General features: G+C 38.9%; 1 long non-coding RNA gene across 1 annotated transcript in view; it reads right to left on the minus strand.

The window, feature by feature from the left end:
- LOC149918950 (uncharacterized) overlaps nt 1-11,249 on the minus strand; it is a 35,249-nt gene extending 24,000 nt beyond the window's left edge. Inside the window, exon 1 of the long non-coding RNA XR_016464674.1 lies at nt 11,181-11,249. This is a non-coding gene — a long non-coding RNA (uncharacterized LOC149918950). The remainder of the gene's footprint in view (nt 1-11,180) is intronic.
- Nucleotides 11,250-11,475: the final 226 nt, after the last annotated feature.

Genomic DNA, 11,475 nt, shown 5'->3' on the forward strand with positions numbered 1-11,475 from the left:
AGATCATATAGGAATGGCAAAAGCCAAGCAGTGGAGGTTCAGACAAGGCATTAGGAAAATATTATTTACCATGATTATGATACATTTTCCTATTCCAGAACACTGGAACAGGGTTCCTAGCAAGGTGGTTGATGTGCTATGCCTTTCAGTGTTCAGAAGTTATTTGCAGAATGTCTTCAATAATATGTTTTAAATTTTCCTTATCCCTGAAGTGGTCAGGTATTTCGACTTGATGATCTTTGTAGGCATTTTCCAACAGAACTATTCCAGTTCAGTCCAGTCTATATATGTATATAACATACAAATCTATGTAACACCAACGGCAGTATAACCTGTGTGTTATGCTGCTGAAGAGATTATTTGCCTCAGCAGAGTATACCAGACCAGAATACAAGAAGGAAACATCTTGATATGTATCTCTAAGCTAGAGCTGTTTATTCAGATTCATTTGCAAATATTAGTATCCTTCATATGAATTCTCCTTGTAGTTCCTGATAATTTGAGCACTTCTTTCTAAAGATCATTATGAGAGCATTTGTGAGTCAGATACACAGGGTGCTTAGCGGCTAATAATCAAAGAGATAGCAAAGAGTTACAAATATGTATCTAAACTGGTTGCAGGAAAAGAAATCCCAAGCTGCAAGTAATCAATAATGGAATGAAATAAAATTGTGTGCAAAAAATGTGACAAAAGAATAAAAAATAAACTGGCAAGTAGCTGGAAGATGATGATCTTCACTGTGGAAAGATGAGAAAATTATTATAGCTGGTGTATCCTGTGAAAAGATGAGTCCCACCTTACGCTTTGTTTTCAGAGCCTTCTTGCAGACTGATTTTGGTTCATACTGGAGTTCTGTTTTAGTGCCAAAGCCAATTAAGTGTGTCTGTCTGTACTTAAAGTGATGAATGGGTGCTATTGATAGTATACATTACTCAGAAGTCTGTGATTTTATTCACTGAGTGGGCCAGTATGAGTCATTCCTGCTCCAAGTATTTTCATAAGTAATACATATTGTCTTCATCAGCATCTACACAGCAGCCATTCTACTGTAATTTCATAAACATTCAGTACAAAATATAGTAATGGTATTAAAGAGAAAAGTCTATTTAATCTGCTAACCAAATTTACACCACAAACTGATAGCTCAGATATAAAGCAAAAGTAAATGAGCAACAGAACAGCCTGAAACACAGATTCACTGTGTTTGCATGTTAATATGTCAATATATGCCTGCTGTAGAATTCAAAAGCTACCAGGCACTTCCCTTCCTGTACTCATGAACCAATGTCTTACATGAGTTTAGCAGTGCTGGCTGAAAAGATCACCACTCCTGCATTGCCCATTGCCACACAGAAGTGGGAGCTGCTAGGTCCACAGCTCTGTGGGTAGGAAGCCTTGCACATCTTATTCCTCTACAGATAAAGTCAGATGAGTTGATATTAACCCCCTTTGTGGACTTTTTAAACTGATGATGCAGATTCTGCTGGGAGCTGCTGAAGGGAAGTAACAAGAAGAGAAACTGGAGAAAGGAGATAACTTCAGTAGACACTCCACTTTGTGTAGGAAACATCTGCCCACAGAAAGTGACTACTCCAACTCTGTCACTAATATTTGCATCTCTATATTCTTATATCTTCCTAAAAATTGGTTTATTCCTAAAACAATATAAGTATTTTATTCACTTTCAGGTGACAGCTGATCAACATGCACAGTATCTATTGAAGTTAAAAGATCATGATTCTATAATAAAGTTAGCACTTATTGTATCAAGCTCAGAAGGAGCTGTTGTGATCACCTAAAGTCTTTATTTACTGAAACAGAAATTGTGTTCATTTTAAAAATCATCCTAATGTGCACAAACTGAAGTCATTACAGCCAGGGAAGCAATAGTAATGCTAATAGTAATAGTAACAGTAATAGCAATAATTACTGTAATAGCAGAAGCAGTAGTAATAGCAACAGCTATAGTTATATCTGTAATTGGTATTGTTGTTAGTCACAGTTACAGTAATAACCTATCAAAAAAATGAAAAGTTAGGAAAGATAGTACAGGTTAGGGTTTTTTTGTTTTGTTTTGTGGTTTCATTTTATTTTGGATTTTGCTTCCAAATGTCTATGTAATACCAATTCTGATCTTGATAGAAAAAAAGGTGTCAGATTCCTCAAGCATATTTCTCTGCTGAAACCACATAGAGCTCCTAAAAAAAAAGTTTTAAATTGCTACTGTTCAACACTGCTTTCCATACAAATTCCCAGTAGTAATGTTGCAACTTTCTCCTCTTCACCAGCCAGCATTAGCTTATTCACAGACAGAAAGAGAGATCATTTTTTCGGTTGGATAATTACATAATACTGTTCATTTCCGTCCATTTTCATCAACAGAATGCAAAAGGGCTCAGAGGAAAAGTAGGTCTCCTGAGTTGCCATTCAGTCTTCTGGCAGATCATACTCCCAACTAAAAGCTAAATTATTTTAATTTTAGACAAGGCAATAAAGAAAGGGAAATTAAAATGGTTAAAATGCCTGATTTTAATATATTTATTGTTTTAATAAAGAGAAATTGTTGTTAGCAGGGCCTAGTAAGACCGGTCTATCATACACTAGCTGTATGATAGTATGATACACAGATTTACTTGAGGTGCTGGCAGACTCTTCATCTTGTTAACCACATCCAGCACAGTTAATCCCACTTATGTGACCTTTGAGTGGACTCCATTCATGAGTACATGATCTATTTTAAAGAATACAGGCTGAGAAGGACCTCAGGAGGTTTCCAGTTCAGCCCCTTTCTGAAACCATGGTTAGATCTGGGGCCAGAGCTGGGTGTGTTGCAGCTGGGTTGAGATAATCCCAGTTACAGACTGGGAGAACTCATTGACAGCAGCTCTGCCAAGAAGGACATGGGGTTCTGCTGGACAAAAAGTTGGATATGAGTCAGTTCCCTTGCAGCCTGGAAGGTCAACAGTATCCTAGGATATCACAGTATCCTGCATCAAAAGAGGGAAGGCCAGCAGGGAGAGAGATGTGATTCTCACCAACTGCTCTGCCCTTGTGAGGCCTCATCTGGAGTACTGTGTAGCGTACTACAGGAGGGATGTGGAACTATTGGTGTGGGTCCAGAGGATGGCTGTGAAATTATTAGGATGCTGGAGCATCTCTCCTGTGAAGAAAGGTTGAGAGCATTGGGTTTATTTAGCTTGGAGAAGGCTCCAGGGACACCCCATTGTGGCTTTCCAGTACTTGAAAGGATCTTACAAGCAAAACATGATCCAATAGTGATAGGATGAGGGGGAATGGCTTTAAACTAAGAGTAGAGATCTAGGTTAGATGTAAGGAAGACATTCTTTACTTAGAGGGTGGTAAAGTACTGAATAGGTTGCCCAGAGGGGCTATGGATGTCCCATCTCTGGAGACATACAAGGCCAGGTTGGATATGATCCTGGGCAGCCTGATCTAGTGGCTGGCAATCCTGCTCATGGCAGGGGGGTTGGAACTAGGTGATCTTTAAAGTTTCCTCCAATCTATGCCATTCTATGTATGATTCTGTGGTAACTGGTTTGTGAAACCCTCCGAAGAATGAGATGAAACAACCTCCTCTGGCAGCTGTTTCCAACCTCATAATTGTCCACAGGATGAAAAAGCTTTTCTTTACATCCATTTGAACCTCTCCCATTTCAGCTTATGTCCATTAATCTTTGTTCTCCTGCCACATACCACCGTGAAGAGCCTGGCTTTACCTCCTCCATAACCTCCTCATAGGGACTAAATGGCTGCCATTAGTACTCCCACCAAAGCTTTCTCTTCTGGAAAAAGATCAAGATCAGCTTCCCTAGTCTCTCTTCACAAGCCAAGCACTCCAGCCCCAACCACCTTGGTGCCCCTTTTGGTGAGCTCCCCATTCAGCATGCTGCTGGCCATCTTTACCTCAGGGATGTGTTCCTTTTGCATTGTCTGTTCTGCAGCACATTGTGAAGACCCACGCTTACTTCTGGCCATCCAGCTCAGCTCTTCTGAAGAGCAGAGCACCATGTGATTTAGTTGTGGTTGTCACAAAAGTTGCTAAGAAGCAGAAGAAAGCTGTAGTTGGACGATTTCTGGTACTTGCAAAGGCTTGCTTAGAGTTAATTGGACAACATAGGATGAGATAATGGAGGTGTGGTCATCTCCCTTTGTGAGAAAAAAGTCAGAGGTGTAAATGTCAGAGCTGGAGTTGTGACAGTCTGTAGCCACTCAACAGCAGGCTTAAAACAGATGCTAGAGATCTTTGTGTTAAAAATATAAAAGCTCTGGAATCAAACTTAATCATCTACTTGACTCTCTGAACATCTGTGCTTTCAACAACATGCCTGAGAGTATTACCCACTGCAAGACAGGGGCACTCTTGAATCACAGTACCTTGCACAACATACATCACAGAGAGACAGATGTACATGTTGGCTTCTTCTTGACACCATAAACGAGAGCTAAGCTTCTGATGGTAGTATCTTTTTGTCCTTTGTAAAGAACTCATTTTTCCTGAATTATAAATATCTTTTATTTTCTCAAAAATACATGCAAAAACCTGTGAGGAGTACAAAGTAAAGTTAAATTTTCTAAGACTGTTTTAAGAAAGCATTACTGAAAAATAGTTCCATGTAAAAAGTTGGATAGGACAGAAAGATTCTCTTGCCAGTAAACATGCAGAGCAGATTCTTAAACACCTCTCTGATATGCAATGCATTTTATTTGAAAGGATACATGACAGGCACTGCCTGTGTTATTATCCTGCAGGTGTGCTGGTGTGTATGGAACATTATTGTTAAATCATTTCGTTTGTGTGCAGACTGGGCAATTTTGAATTTAGCACTGTAAGTTCTCCTCTAAGCTGTTTACATACCTGAAGAACTGTCAGTCTGGGTCAGAGAAGCCAGTTTGGGCTGATATTCCACTTCTGACTATGTCTATTAATAGATATTTAGTGGAATTATGAGGGCTGCTCTGAAAGTAATGCCTCTTATTTTATTATGTTGGCCCATGAAGTCAGAGGTAGATAATGGTGGTATGGCAGAAGAGGTAGAACCTTCTCACCAATATTCTGTTACATTTTGCTGCTTTGTGACAGATGGCAACAGAGGGGCAGTTTGACAAAAAGGCATCTTACATGGAAGCATGTCTTTAGCAATGGTGTAGGATTTAATTCCCCCCTACAGTAAAAAATGGCACTCACTGACATTCGTCAACACTCGCTAAATGTTTATGGAGATCAAACAATGGATGTGAGCACAGTGAAGCAATGGGTGGGGTGTTTCAGTAGTGACAACAGTGACATGGAAGACAAACCATATCCCAGACTGCCAGGAAGATTTTTATGAGCATACTATTCAGGCTCTTGTTTATTTCTGGAGAATATGCATAGCTAACAGTGGTAACTATGTTGAAAAATAGAGCTTATAGCTGAGAATTTGCTCTATCAAAGTGTTATTGTGCTCTTTGTATCTGTTATAGTTCCCCTGGAAATAATTAGAAGACATTACTTTCAGAGAAGGATACTTGTGTAAGACAGATTCCTTCCTGGAAATACAATCCAACCTTCTTACTGTCACACAGGTGCTCTGTATGCTCAGGATGCTGTCTACAACTATCGCATTTAATTATTGCAGAGTTGTACCTCAAAGCCTAGGTAAAACATGTAACCCCACGATGGGTTTTAACTCTTCCTCTTTCTTATCCTTCTCTGCCTTGTCCAGTACTTTACAAGCATTACAACTGATGATGTTTTCATTTTAATTTTGGTTTTATTTTCTTATATAATAAATGAGTAAAAAATTTGGTGAATGAAGAAAATGCTTAAATGTGCCCTCGTTTTGGGGGTAAACCTAGAGCAGTAAAGTGCTACTGTAGTGAATCACTTCCCAACTTAGAGAGTATAGCAAAGTCCTGTCTCCTAAATTCTGCCTGCAGCAGCCCCTGTCTGTTCCTCCAGACATACCTTTTGGAACCAGAATTTGATGCTAAGTAATTAGTGTACCAGATGTGAAGAACATTATTTTTTCCAAAAGATTCAAAAGAGCTTTTCTTTTCTTTGGAATCCCATCAAAATTGGTTTTGCGAACTTTAGATGGTCTCCACCCTATCCTGTTTAAAGTTGAGTCTGATAATTTTTGTCTCAGTAAATAAAGCAAAATCATCAATCATTTATTAGGTCATGCCGGACAGCAAAGTCTAAGGTGATAAGCAGCCAATCACCTGATCTGCTACTATATGAATACATCTGTTAATAGGGACTTGGATAAAGCTACTTCACAAAGTCATATTCCCAGGCTTTCTGGCTCTGTCTTGTACAATACACAAATCAGGATGGAGTCACATAATATGAAGATGTTTTAATGGGCAGCCCTGTAAAGGCAGTGCTTGAACTGCTGGTGTTATATACGATGCTATATGTAGAACTACAGACAATTAGTCAGCAAACTAAATGTGGTATCCATTGTGTTGCTGATTGCTAGCAGAACTAAGCTCTTTCCATAACGCTTCAAATTAGCATGAACTATAGCCATAAGCAAGGAACAGCAAACTAGGTGACATGAAGTACCTTTCATCAAGTAATCTCATGGAAATCAGAGTCATATTACAAAGATAAAGAAGTCATTCAGGATTTCATGAAAGAATTATCCCAGAGGTGCTCAAGCTCCAAGTAGGTCTTTCAGCCATAATATCTAGTCCACCTTCTGAGGAAGGAGTAGCCAGCTCATATACTTGGGCATACAGGGTGTCTTACTGGCCACATTCTAAGACTAGTTATACATCATGTCATGAGAAACCTCAGTCATTGTCTCTACATATCCTGAAAAGAGGAACAGAGGAGATGCTACTGAGCCCCCTGAACTTAACACTACGGATTTAAATGTACAGAAATGCAGCTCACAGGGCGAAAGGGGGTACATGGAAATAGTGAGTACTGTGAAGGTTATGATGACAGTTCTTGGCACACTCAATCAATACCAACCACACTGTCTCACTAAATAACAAGAAAGCACAAACATCCTTAATTCTTTGCTCATTTTCTCTCCCATCAGAGAACATGCCTGCAGGAGCTGTCACAAGACATAGCTTTGACAATACCCTTTCCATATGCTGATCTGTGCACCAGACAGCACACAGGAAGTATGGAGAGCTGAGTGGGTGGCCAGAATGGCCACATTCTTACCACAAGACTGGGTTAGCCCAGCTTCCTCAGTCCTCTTCCTTGGCTGCCCCCCAGCAACAGTAACTAGCCCTAAGTGCATTCCTGCAGGTTCATTAACTTTCAAATATATGACAGTCTCTCACCAACCCTATGTCTCCTTGTTTGGCTTTCACCTGGATCTCTATTCACAACGAACTGTAATAAAATTAATTCTACCTCACATCTCAGACTGGCAAGACAATCTGGCACAGGTTTGTTTCTCTGTGAACACAGTCCCCAGCAATTATGATCCACTCTTTCTGCCCATCTTCTTCCCTCTTGACCACTTTCACATACCAAGCAATATATCTTACAGCTTTCCCAACAGTTTCTAGCTTGCAAATTATTGATCTTGCTTGCATGGAGCATGTAAGCCAAGTATTCCTGTACTTCTGTATAATCTCTGTGTCAGTGTGCAACTTTTTGACAATCTCAAGCTTATCATGATAAGATTCATCCCTCTAAACAGTAGAGTTCTTTCTCACAGTGAAGATAATTTGTTCTGTGTAGTCTTATTCTCTTACTCCTTGCTCCGTACCTTACTGAAGAAAGCATAGTACATCATCTTGAGCTTTGAAACTATAAATATGCAATCCCAGTGATCAAATTAAGGAAGATAGACAATGGAGGCAGTCTTATTGATGGACACTTTACAAATGTACAGATCTTCTTCAGTTGCACAGTAGCAACCCCTCTACATTGTACATTGCTTTTGTTGAGAGTAAATGGTTCACAGAACAGAGATTCACTTTTGTTATCCTTACTGGTAGTCAAGGACTATATTGGCTATCTTTGTCACAGCATTTTTAATGGGATGGAAAAAGGAGAAGACTAATAATCAAAATCATCTTCCTAAACTGATAGTTCATTCTGAAGAAGGCTTTAGTGCTTATCTTTGTTTTCACATTAGTTAAAACCTGATCCAAAAGGGAAGTATTTTTTCCTATTTCCATATTGTCTTTTCACTTAAATACTTGAAAGAATTTTATTGTGAAACACCTCTCCAGCCCAAGTTGTTTGGCTAGTATGCCAGGACATTGCTAAAATGTCCCACTCATAAAGTAACACAAAGCAGCGAACAGGTTATCTACCACTAAAAATTGTACAATCCTTTCACACATCAAGGTCCAAAAAGTGTCCAGCACAATAAGCTTGCAGGCAGGTTGGTCAGTTTCATTTCAACAGAAATTATTTCATGCTGCTGCAGTCTGCCACCAGAAAATGGCCTCCACATAGGCAGTATCCAGCAGACAACTAATACAGAATGGGCACTAATGATCTTGTGTGTTATCATTCATGCTATCATTGTTACAAAGAAGATTTTTTCTCCATTCTCACTGCTGTAACTTGTAAAACAACCAGGGTGACACTTTGAATCCTTTGCTTTGTTGATAAAATGCAAACTGTTTTCCCTTCTTGAGTACGTACATGTGGCTATTTATTACTGTTTCTTGTGCCCATCAGCAACAAAATTCTTTCTTTTTCATCAGTAAGAAAGCCTAAAACAATTTCTAGATCATACTCTCATCTACGAGAAAAATGTGAATTATGAAGAGAGCCTGCAGCTACTTGCATCAGTTAGCTTTTTCCCAAACAGTCTCTGGGATGGTTATCTTTACTTTCATTACCACAAGATGACATTAATGCCATTCAGTGCTGACTGGTCTGCCTGATAAAGCTAAGTATAAATCCAGGCTGATGTAGAATCTGACTGGCAGATTTCAGAATAGCAAAAGCTAGGAGCATGCCACCTCCTTAGAAAGCTTTTTGCTGCCAGTAAAATATATGAATTTTAAAATGGTTATGTTTGATATGCTGCATAGAATTTTACATCATCTTATTATAGCCTATATCACTTTCTCATGTTTCTGAATGTCTGCGACAGTGATCTGTCAAATCACAGGAGCTGGAGTTCCTTTGCGAAGTACAAATAGCACACTGACAGTGAGTAGCAAGCAGTGCTTCAAAGGAAAGCACCTTCATAAGGGAGAGAAGAAAAGGCAGGACAGAGAATGAGGGTGCTACCTCAAAATGAATTTTCAGAGTACCTGATAACTGCTGTTGCCCCATTATACTCTGCGTCTTGCAAGAAGCAGAATTCTGAATTTAAAAAATGCTCTTTTTTGTTGCATTGAGTGTGAAAAACACAAATACAAGCAGTAGATCTGTGTTGTAAGAAGGATTTGAAGAATTATACTTCCGTTTGCCCACACTTCTTTTCATTATTGTTTGCCAAAGACTTGTGTTTTGATAGATTCCATCCCTTTCTAGACATTGCTGTGAAAACTGAGATTTCAGGGGCCAGTTACAGCTGAGGCTTTTGACACTAAAGTCAAGTAAAAATTTCAGTAAATGTACAAACAAAGAAAATATTTTTTTGGACCACAAAATCAGAAGAAACTATTGGCTTGGACAACTCAAATAGGTAGGATTTTCTGAAACAAGAGAAAAACATACACTGGTAGAAATGATTTGCTTCAAAATTGCCATAGAATTTTTACATACTGAAAATTAAAGTAGTTTTTTTACTCTCTGAACTGACACACAGCCTTTGTAAAAGACCTTAGGAAGATCAAAAGTGATTCAAAACAAAATGAAATATTTCCTGTCCAGTCCCAATTTGAAAGTTTTATATTCTTTCTTTTTTCTGTAAGTTTCTAATAATCCTAAAAACACTTGCCTTTTCCTTTCATCTCTTCTTCAAAGTCACCAAATTCTTCATCAAATTAATTCCTTGGCTACTTCAACTTGGCACCATAAAGACATATAAGAAAATAGAATATTGGTCTAAAATGTTGGTAATGATAAAAATGAAATGCCTATGATACACCAGCATTATCTTAAATTTGGACAGGAGATGAAGGGCCATTCACTCAGAACCATTGTTATAAACTGTCTGCCAATTCCAGCTATTGTACTGTATGGTCTACATACTTCCCCAATACAATTTGTTCAGCTAATTTGAAATCCTGTGATCCTTTACTATTTCATTTCTCCTTTCCATTACTTGATGTGTTCATTTTCCTGAGCAGCCACACAACGCTGCACATGGACTGCCCATATGCATTGAACTTATTTCCTTTTTCTTTCTTTTTCCTTTTACATAATTTTTGCACTTGTTTGAAAGCAGATAGTTTTCATCTAAATCTCTTTATTTCTTCCCAAATGTTTCCTTATGCCTAACCTTTTATTTTCTTATTCTCTATTTTTCTTCTTGTTTTGCTTCATATTAAAATTCCCTGATCTGTCTTTCTTGCAAATAAAAAAGGTAGATTTGCTAGTCTTGGGGTGTGCTTTCCTTAATGGCAGATAATTCTCTTACCTGCATTGTGCCATCTGTTGCTGCCTATTTGCAAGCAAAATTAAAGTAGCACTCTAGCTACATTATCATGGACAGATCACTGAAGACAGCTACCCAGCGAGCAGTTTGGTCAGAAAAGCAAATGAGATATGAGTCTGCAGTAGGGAGGGAGTAGAAAATAATGCTGCCTTGATCTTTGGAGGTGCTGAGCATTTACTGCTCCCACTGAATTTTTACAGGTGAAGAAGGGCCTCTGTAACTCTGCAAAGAAACCAGCACCCTTCCATGGACCCTGAGTTCCAGCTGCAGCCAGTCCTTCCTGCATATCCATGCATACAGGGGACCCAGGTGTCCCTGAGAGTAAATTCACCACTCCAAGTCTCTAAGGGTTGGGGATGTGCAATGGTTGCTTCAGGTGACAATTTTATAAACAAAAGAGCAACAAAGAAATGTCCATAGCAGGATGAGGGAAAAAAAATTTTGTTCCCAGAGAGCTGTCTAAGTGTACACTCACCCAGGAGAGAGGAACCTGTGGCTATTCTGGATAAATCTCATCTCTAAACTGAAGTCTCCCGATGTCATAACAGCAGTTACAATACTTGTCATAACACTTTTCCCATAGCAGTGTTATACATATTTCAGTTTTCTAGAAATATTTATTCAGCCTCACATACCTCAGTCATCTTCCAAGTTCAGATCTCATGCACTTCATCTCTTCTGTCCTTCTTCCTGGAGTCTGGAAGTATTCCCTAAAGCCAAATTTCAACAAGAGCTGTCAGCACATGTCAAGACACGCTAACTTAAAATGGGACAAACTTCTCCTAAGGTTTAATTCACCTGGTTGGCATGTGTCAAGGGAAGCATGTCATGTTTACACATGGCTTTTTGTTATGAAGTATTACTTGTCACGTGATATGGTCATAACTTAACTCCTAGCCTAAAAGGAGCCCAAAGTGAGGTAAGATAATT

Source organism: Phasianus colchicus, chromosome 2 (assembly GCF_987193195.1).
Source record: "Phasianus colchicus chromosome 2, bPhaCol1.hap1.1, whole genome shotgun sequence".
Classification (NCBI taxonomy): Eukaryota; Metazoa; Chordata; class Aves; order Galliformes; family Phasianidae; genus Phasianus; species Phasianus colchicus.